This window comes from Phoenix dactylifera, chromosome 3 (assembly GCF_051530095.1).
Source record: "Phoenix dactylifera cultivar Ajwa chromosome 3, Ajwa_hap1_PhDact_Kaust_v1.1, whole genome shotgun sequence".
NCBI lineage: Eukaryota > Viridiplantae > Streptophyta > Magnoliopsida > Arecales > Arecaceae > Phoenix > Phoenix dactylifera.
In genome coordinates, this window is record NC_143192.1 from 34917522 (window position 1) to 34926542 (window position 9021).

A 9021-nucleotide genomic window follows, 5' to 3' on the forward strand; every position below is an offset into this window, starting at 1 on the left:
CTTCTTTAAAGTTGCATGTGCATTACCACATCCATGCTAAACTCTAGAGTCCGTTAATCCTAGGGCCACATCTTCATGTTGACAGCTGGCCAACATCTCTGACCAGCTAGCGGCAGCGACCCTCCCATTGTTTTAATGGGCTATTGTGAGGACCCGTGCGGGCGTGTGTTTGATCCCACATCAGTTATTCGCTTGGTAGATCTTGGGTACTTATATAGGATCAAGGAACCCCAACAATACCTTTCGGCTAGCCATTTTGGATGAGGTCCTGGGTTATTACAAATGGTATCGGAGCGGATCCGGCCCATAACCTATGTGGACTAGAGGACACTGCAGCACGGATCCATTGGGGCTCACCATGGGCCGATCGTGGTGTTTGTGATTTGATTTGAATAGATATGAACCCTTAGCCTGACGAGGACGTCAGGGCTTGAACGGAGGGAGTATGTGAGGACCCGTGCGGGCGTGTGTTTAGTCCAACATCGGTTATTCGCTGAGTAGATCTTGGATACTTATACAGGATCAAAGAACCCAAATAATACCTTCCGGTTAGCCATTTTGGGTGAGGTCCTGGGTTGTTACAAATGGTATTAGAGCGGATCCGGCCCATAACTTATGTGGACTAGGGGACACTGCAGCACGGATTCATTGGGGTTGACCACGAGCTAATCGTAGTGTTTGTGATTAGATTTGAATAGATTTGAACCCTTAGCCTGACGAGGACGTCAGGGCTTGAACGGGGGGAGTATGTGAGGATCCGTGCAGGCGTGTTTAGTCCCACATCGGTTATTCGCTGGATAGATTTTGGGTACTTATACATGATCAAGGAATCCAAATAATACCTTCCGGCTAGCCATTTTGGGTGAGGTCCTGGGTTTTACAAATAGTATCAGAGCGGATCCGGCCCATAACCTATGTGGACTAGGGGATATTGTAGCACGGATCCATTGGGGTTGACCACGAGCCAATCGTGGTGTTTGTGATTAGATTTGAATAGATTTGAACCCTTAGCCTGACGAGGACGTCAGGGCTTGAACGGAGGGAGTATGTGAGGACCCGTGCGGGCGTGTGTTTAGTCCCACATCAGTTATTCGTTGGATAGATCTTGGATACTTATACATGATCAAGAAACCCAAATAATACCTTCCGGCTAGCCATTTTGGGTAAGGTCTTGGGTTGTTACAAATGGTATCAGAGCGGATCCGGCCCATAACTTATGTGGACTAGGGGACACTGCAGCACGGATCTATTGGGGTTGACCACGAGCCAATCGTGGTGTTTGTGATTAGATTTGAATAGATTTGAACCCTTAGACTGGCGAAGACGTCAGGGCTTGAACGGGGGGAGTATGTGAGGACCCGTGCGGGCGTGTGTTTAGTCCCACATCGGTTATTCGCTGGATAGATCTTGGGTACTTATACATGATCAAGGAACCCAAATAATAACCTTCCGGCTAGCCATTTTGGGTGAGATCCTGGGTTGTTACAAATGGTATCAGAGCGGATCCGGCCCATAACTTATGTGGACTAGGGGACACTGCAGCACGGATCCATTGGGGTTGACCACGAGCCAATCGTGGTTTTTGTGATTAGATTTGAATAGATTTGAACCCTTAGCTTGACGAGGACGTCAGGGCTTGAACGGGGAGAGTATGTGAGGATCCGTGCGGGCGTGTGTTTAGTCCCACATCGGTTATTCGCTGGGTAGATCTTGGGTACTTATACAGGATCAAAGAATCAAAATAATAACTTCCGGCTAGCCATTTTGGGTAAGGTCCTGGGTTGTATTTATGGTATCAGAGCATAAGTGGATAAAATCTAAGATAAACACTAAGGGCATTGGACGTGAATCTATACCAATTGCATTGTAAGCTACTTTCAAGATTTTCTATTAAGCCTTGTGATTGATATAGGTGGGTAAACACTAAGGGCATTGGATTCTTTTTTTGTTGTTGTTTTCGGGTAAAGTGGCCCTGTTTTAATGCGCAAAATGGACGGACTAATTGGAGATTCGCCGGCCCCCAACCGTCCCAAATCTGACTTCGTGTTTCTCGTGATAAATCAGGCACCACACCTTCCATCGTCCTTGGCGCTACCAAGTTCACCGCACCTACCCTTGGTTTAATAGCTAGGAACTGTTCGCCCCCTTTTACGTGCACAAATAGGTTCAACAACAACGGCAGAGCTCCCACCGAAGCCCCACGCAGTCCTCATCCCCCTCCCTCTCCAGGGCCACATCAACCCCGCCGCCTGCCTCGCCATCAAGCTCGCCACCAGGGGCTTCGCCATCACCTACGTCAACACCGAAGCTGTCCACCACCAGTCCTCCCGAGCCCGCCGCTCCGCCTCAGCCATCGACCACGATATCTTCGCCGACGCCCGTGCTTCAGGCCTCGACATCCGCTATGAGCTCATCAGCGACGGCCTCCCCATCTCCTTCGACCGCGCCGCGAACCTCATCCAATTCCTGCACTCCCTCCTCTATGTGTTCTCCGCCCATGTCGAGGAGCTCATGCGAAAGCTCACCCGAGCGGCAGGCCCCCCTATCACCTGCCTCATCGCCGACACCTTCTTCGTTTGGCCCGACACCATCGCCAACAAGTTCGGCATCCCCTACGTGTCCTTCTGGACGGAGCCTGCAGTCGTCTTCGCCCTTTACTACCACATCGACCTTCTCATCAAAAATGGCCATTTCGCTTCTCGCGGTACGAAAGTTCACCTCCCTCATTGATATAGCCATCTCTCTTTTGTCATTAAATTCGTCGATTAGATTTCTTACTAATATATTTGCTGATGGTAGAGAATCGAAAGGACGCCATAACGTACATACCAGGGGTGCCGGCGGTCGAGCCGACCGACCTCATGTCGTACCTCCAAGAGACGGATACAACTTCGGTGCTGCACCAGATAATCTTCAAGGCATTTGAAGAAGCCAAGGGAGCGGACTTCGTGCTGTGCAACTCGGTGCAGGAGCTCGAGCCGGAGACCATATCGGCCATGCAGCAGGAGAAGCCATTCTATGCTGTTGGTCCACTCATTCAAGCTGGATATTATTCCCCGGAATCTCCGTCAGAACGACCTTGCAGGTTGAGTCCGATTGCTCCCAGTGGCTCGACTCCAAGCCGGCAGGCTCCGTCTTGTACGTTTCCTTCGGGAGTTTTGCCAACGTCAGCAAGAGAGACCTGGGGGAGATCGCATATGGGATTTTACACAGCAAGGCGAACTTTATGTGGGTCCTTAGGCCAGATATCGTGAGCTCTGACGAGCACGAGCCATTGCCTCAAGGATTCTTAGAGGAGAGCCATGGGAGAGGGATCCTTGTTCCGTGGTGCTGCCAAATGGAAGTGCTGTCGCACCCTTCAGTCGGAGGATTCTTGACGCACTGCGGGTGGAATTCGGTATTGGAGAGCATGCGGTGCGGGGTCCCGATGCTGTGCTTCCCGCTGCAAACTGATCAGTTCACCAATCGGAAATTGGTGGTCAGGGATTGGAAGGTCGGGATCGACCTCGGAAGGATTGAGGAAGTTAGTAGGGAGGAAGTGTCCAAGAGAGTCGACAGCTTGATGGGAGGGGAAGAAGGGAATGAGGCCAAGAAGATGATCGAGGAGGCGAGGAGAGCACTAGAGAGTGCGGTCGCTGCTGAGGGTTCTTCGCAGAAAAACTTTGATCAGTTTGTGGAGGATCTAATGGGATATAGTTCAGAGAACAGGACAATGAAGTAAAGATCGATGGTCTTGCAGTGGGGTATTGATGCAGGACCATAATGAAACCCAGCATGGAGCCTTGATTCAGTGTTATTTTTTTGTTTTAGAATTCTGGTTTGGTTGAGTCTAGTTGAGTCCCTGTTTAGTCAAGTTGATTTCCAATTTAAGCTTGTTTAGGGTCTGAGTTAAGTTGAATTAGGAGTCTGTTTTGATTAGTATGTGATTAGGGATTTAGGGTGAGTCGTGGCCTTACAAAAGAGTGTAAAGGGGGCGCCGTCCTCCTTCCTTCGTTGTTGTTTTGTTGAATGAAAAAACCAGCGCAGAAGCTCTGTTTTGAGCCCAAAAGGAACGCCTCTGTTTCTTTGTTTGGTGATTGAATCCAGCCGCAGAACAGAGGATCGTCTCTTCTCCACGCTTCCCGCACCAGGTATACTGTCTTGGGGGATGGTACGGGATTCGATATCGGAGAGCGTAGGGTCCGGGATTGGAAGGCCGGGGTCGACATTGGAAGGATGGATGGGTTTAGTAGTAGAAAGGAGAAGCGGGCAATGAGGTGAGGAAGGAGGTTGAGATGGTCGAGAGAACTTTGGAGACTGCGCTCACTCCTGATGGTTCGTTCGTCCCAGAAGAACTTTGATCGATTCATTGATGATCTCATGAAACACAGTTCACAAAACATGATAATAAATTAATTGAAGGTAGTCTCGCAATGGAGAATGCTGTTTTTGATCTGTGGTTCAATAGCTTCATATCCCTGTAACTTTGGATTTCAAGTGCGAAACGGGATGGAAATTAAGCAGTGGACGTACTATTAAGAGAACTATTTGAGCCCTGCTAGCTGTAAGAAAGGTTGTTTTTGTCGTGCTTAGATAACTGAGGGTGCATTAATTACCAACCCATGGACTCTCTCTCTCTCCCTCTCACTGTCTCACACACACAAATGAAGGAGGGACAAAAAAACAGGGGCCTGCAGCTCAGCTTAAGTTAGGAACTTACCCCGATTGGAGTTTTTTGGCTGAGGTCTTAGATCCTTATATCAGACTCCGGAAGTGATATATTACCACGATATTGCTTAACAAATATCAAGAGATGCAAGTAAACTATTTTCTAGAAAGAATATAGGCTTCCTCATAAATCCATTTCAAGAGATAAAAAATGAATATATTATTCCTATATTTTCTTGGGTATCCACGAAATATGGCTGGATGGCTTAGATTTAAGATAACAATCAATTGCTACCTCATATTTTACGGGAGGTATTGGCTGTAAGTTGGAGTTCCATCAAAAATAGATGAATATAGAAGCACTCTAGTGATTAGTTAACAAGAAGCTGAATGGCCAGCGAGCTGGCCTATTTCTTGGTTTGCCTCCCAATAAAAATATTGTCTTTTACCCTTTGTTAGGTTTATTTGGAATTAAAATAATTGCTTTTGCATGCTGTCCTTTACACTATTGTTCAGCTCCTTTCTAGGTTTATTCGGGAATAAAATAATGGTTCTCGTGAGGGCTATTAATTGCCGTTATAATAAAAATTAATGGGCCAACAATAGAAGAATAAATTAAAGTAGTATTTGTTTAAATTGTCATCTGGTGATTAAAGAATTACTTCTTCCAAGAAGAGTAGAGATTCAATTTCAAGCGGTAACTTAACTTATTTAAATAGTAAAAATATCAGATAAAATTGTTATCGTTATAGTAGAAGAACAAGTAAATAATAGTTCTTATCTAATTCTTTATTACTATGTATAAGAGAAGCCTTCCAAACTACTGCAATTGTCATTATTACTTTGAACATTAATATGAACAAGTAATGCACTATCCTACATTTAGGATATTCTCTTTTATATACACTTTCGAGCAAGATTCACCGTCTCGGTATCAGATCCTGTATTGGTACCACAGTAGTACAGTGTCATACAGTACAAAAAAATTTTGGCGTACCGAGTGCCGGTACGTCATCCGTATCAGATATCAATACTAAATTGATATGATACGGTATGCTCGGTATAGTTTGGTTTGGGATGGTATGGCATAGTATGGTCTCAAGCATTATAATCCTTTCGCATCAACAAAAGAAGGACCATTTTGACTCCACAATAATCCAATTTATTTAAGATCTCAGCAATGTCCTCCCACAACAACTATTCCAATCATTCCATGGTCGTAGCCTTGTGGGGTTCACTTTGCAAAGCTTTGCTGCTTGGCTTCGGTTCCCACTTCCCAGCCCAGGCATGGAGCTAGTAAGTCTTTCTCAAGTGATTGGACCACTGCAAGACCTTAAGGACTAGGGTCTGCACCGACAGAAAGGTCGCTGTCCCCAAGCAGCAGTTTTCTTAATAGGATTCACCCGAACATAATTGAAGTTTTCATGTACGTGTAAAGAGACTACCCACACGTAGCCTCTTAATAGGATTCACCAAGGTGGTAGCCTGGTGGTAAAGGAGCTTAGACTCTATCCGAGTTGTCCAGGTTCAAAACGCATGGATGTTGATTAAATCAAATCACCGCATGCCCCACGCCCAGATGGTTCTATATAGATATGTTTTCTTTCCATCAGTATTAAGGTAGCGCTGAGATGACGTACACACGTAGATGATCCAGTGGAGTTTTCCACGAATTGGGGAGGGCACGCGGAAACTTACGACTCGCATCGAACATTTTCTGACGGAAGGAGGGCCCAGAAGAGGCTGCTATGCTGGTGGGGGTATGCCCCTCCCCCTACATTCTTTCGCCAATAAAAAAGTGACTACTCTACGTGCCGTGCCGACGCACTCGGGACATGAGCTGCTAATCTAATTAAAATATTCAAAATGTGTATCTATTGTAAACCATTTTTATAATAGGTTATTTAACAATATATGTAAATAAATGCTTTTAAAATTAATAAATAAATGAGAAAAGTTAGATTGCTTGTTCACGATCAGAACTTGGTATGGCTGCCCTAAATTTTGTAATCAAGCGCAATGCGCATGCGGTACTCACGTCATCTAGCACTAAACATCCTGGAGTCCCCTCATTAACTGACACTTTTCTTTGCATATGCTTAAAAGAAGCAAATTATACAAATATTTTTACCATTGCCTGCTGGACAAAGATGAAGAAATAAATATTTTATTCCGCAAAATTATGGTGACAGCTACTAAATTTGGATGGATTCTGAAGACACTTTTTCAACTTTAAAAACTTTCAACCCACTCTTCAAATTTCTAAATTATTTCAAAGTGGTCCTTTCATTAACAAATTGGTGACGCATGACCATTACATTATAGCATGAAGTAGTTATAAGATAAAAATACCCTTAATGAGTATTAAATAGGTTGGAGCCTCAAAGTATCTTTTGTGTAAAAGAAATCTCAAAGCACATATTTCGAAGTATCTTTGGGACAAGGCCCAAAGTTAAACAATTTGCCGCCAACAAATCTCAAAACTCCAAACCCCTTCATTTGTCCGCCCGTACATATCTCAAAAAATCCTATGTGATCCATAGTTAAAAATTACCCACAGCACAAATCAAAGCACTCAGACTTTTCATTCATCCATCTGTAGGGTAGTTCTAAATACACCCCCCCTATTGCTCAGGACACCCCCCAAAAATTAAAAAAAAATTAAATACTCTCTACACCCCCCCATTTGCTAAGGACACCCCTAAAAAATTAAAAATTTCTAAATTACCCCCACCCTCCCCACCCCCCACCTCTGCCTCCTCCTCCTCCCCCCTCCTCATCCTCCTCCTCCCCCTCCCCCTCTTCCCGCCCACCTCTGCCTCCCCCTCATCCCTCTCCCCTCCTCCTCCGCCCCGCCTCTGCCTCCTCCTCCTCCCCCCTCCTCATCCTCCTCCTCCCCCTCCCCCTCTTCCCGCCCACCTCTGCCTCCCCCTCATCCCTCTCCCCTCCTCCTCCGCCTATTCACCCTCCTCCTCCTCCTCCCTCCTCCCTCCTCCTACTCCTCCACCCCTCTACCTCCGCCCCCCATCCCCATCCCCTCTTACTCTGCATCCCCCTCCGCCTTCTCCCCCTTCTTTGCCTCCTCCTCCACCCCCTATTCCTCCCTGCTCCCATTCCTCCTCCTCCTCCTACCCCTCCTCCCCCTTCTCCTCCACCTCCCCCTCCTCCTCCTCCTCCTCCACCTCCCCCTCCTCCAACTACCCCTCCTACCCCTCCCCCCTCCGCCGCCTCCTCCCCACCCTCCTACCCCTCCTCCCCTCCCCTCCGCCGAACAGAAGGATTCTGTTCGGTTGAGGGTTGCCGAACAGAAGCCTTCTGTTCGGCACTGGATCGCCGAACAGAAGCCTTCTGTTCGGCACCGTTCAGCCGAACAGAAGCATTTTGTTCGGCGATCCAGTGCCGAACGGAGCACGAAACGGAGGAGGAGGAAGGGGGGTGTACTGAGAAAATTTCAAGGGCAATATGGTAATTACACTAAAGGTTAGTTTGGGTATTTTTTTTTTAATTTTTGGGGGGTGTCCTGAGCAATAGGGGGGGTGTATTTAGAACTACCCCCATCTGTACTGTACAGATCTTAAAACATTCTTATTATATGGCTCATAATTAAGAATCACTCATTTTACGTATCTCAAAGCATTCCAAACTCTTTCGTTCATTCTTCTATACAAATTTCAAAGCATTCTTAGTACATGGCTCATAGTTAAAAATTATCTATTGCTCATATCTCAAAACACTCTGAACTCCTTCCTACCAGCCTCAGCCTGCACCTGCACGGACGAATGAGCATTGAAAAACCACAACCAACCAATTCCAGTGGGCTACCTCTACCAACATGGCTGCTAGTAATAGAGAAGCTTTACCATGCCAATGATGGTTTTTAAACTGAACCGAAATCAGTCCCTTTCTAAGAACAACCATTTTCATCTCATGAAGGAAAGCTACTGGAAGAAGTTTGCAGCCAAATAGTTTGCAAAAGTTTAACATCCATTCAGAAAAGGCTACATTATATCTTCCCCCTTTCTTTTGCCCCTCTTTCCAGAGTGCAAACCATGAGAAACAATAAAATTTGATTTCTGTAACTATAAAATTATTTCCATATTTCCAGCTCAAAATTTTACTTCTACAAAAGAACCATTTTCCAAAGCTAATGAACACCGAAATGCTACGCATAATTAAGATTCACCTTGCCTTACCTGTAAACATTCTAGGCCAGCAGAATTTAAAGGAGGCAATGTTTTTTCTTACACTAAAGTGAAGCAAAGCAAACAAGAGAATACGGTATCCAACTGCCATTAGAAACAGCACCAGTAAATTTGGAAAGGCTACATTATATCTTCCCCCTTTCTTTTGCCCCTTTTTCCAGAGTGCAAGCCA

At 45.8% G+C, this 9021-nt stretch overlaps 1 pseudogene across 1 annotated transcript; it reads left to right on the top strand.

Moving 5' to 3' along the window:
- Positions 1-1989: 1989 nt before the first annotated feature.
- LOC103698364 (UDP-glycosyltransferase 86A1 pseudogene) lies at positions 1990-4261 on the top strand (annotated as a pseudogene). Its single transcript, XR_016400051.1, has 4 exons — positions 1990-2052; positions 2128-2704; positions 2800-3743; positions 4131-4261. The product of XR_016400051.1 is annotated as a UDP-glycosyltransferase 86A1 pseudogene (transcript).
- Positions 4262-9021: the final 4760 nt, after the last annotated feature.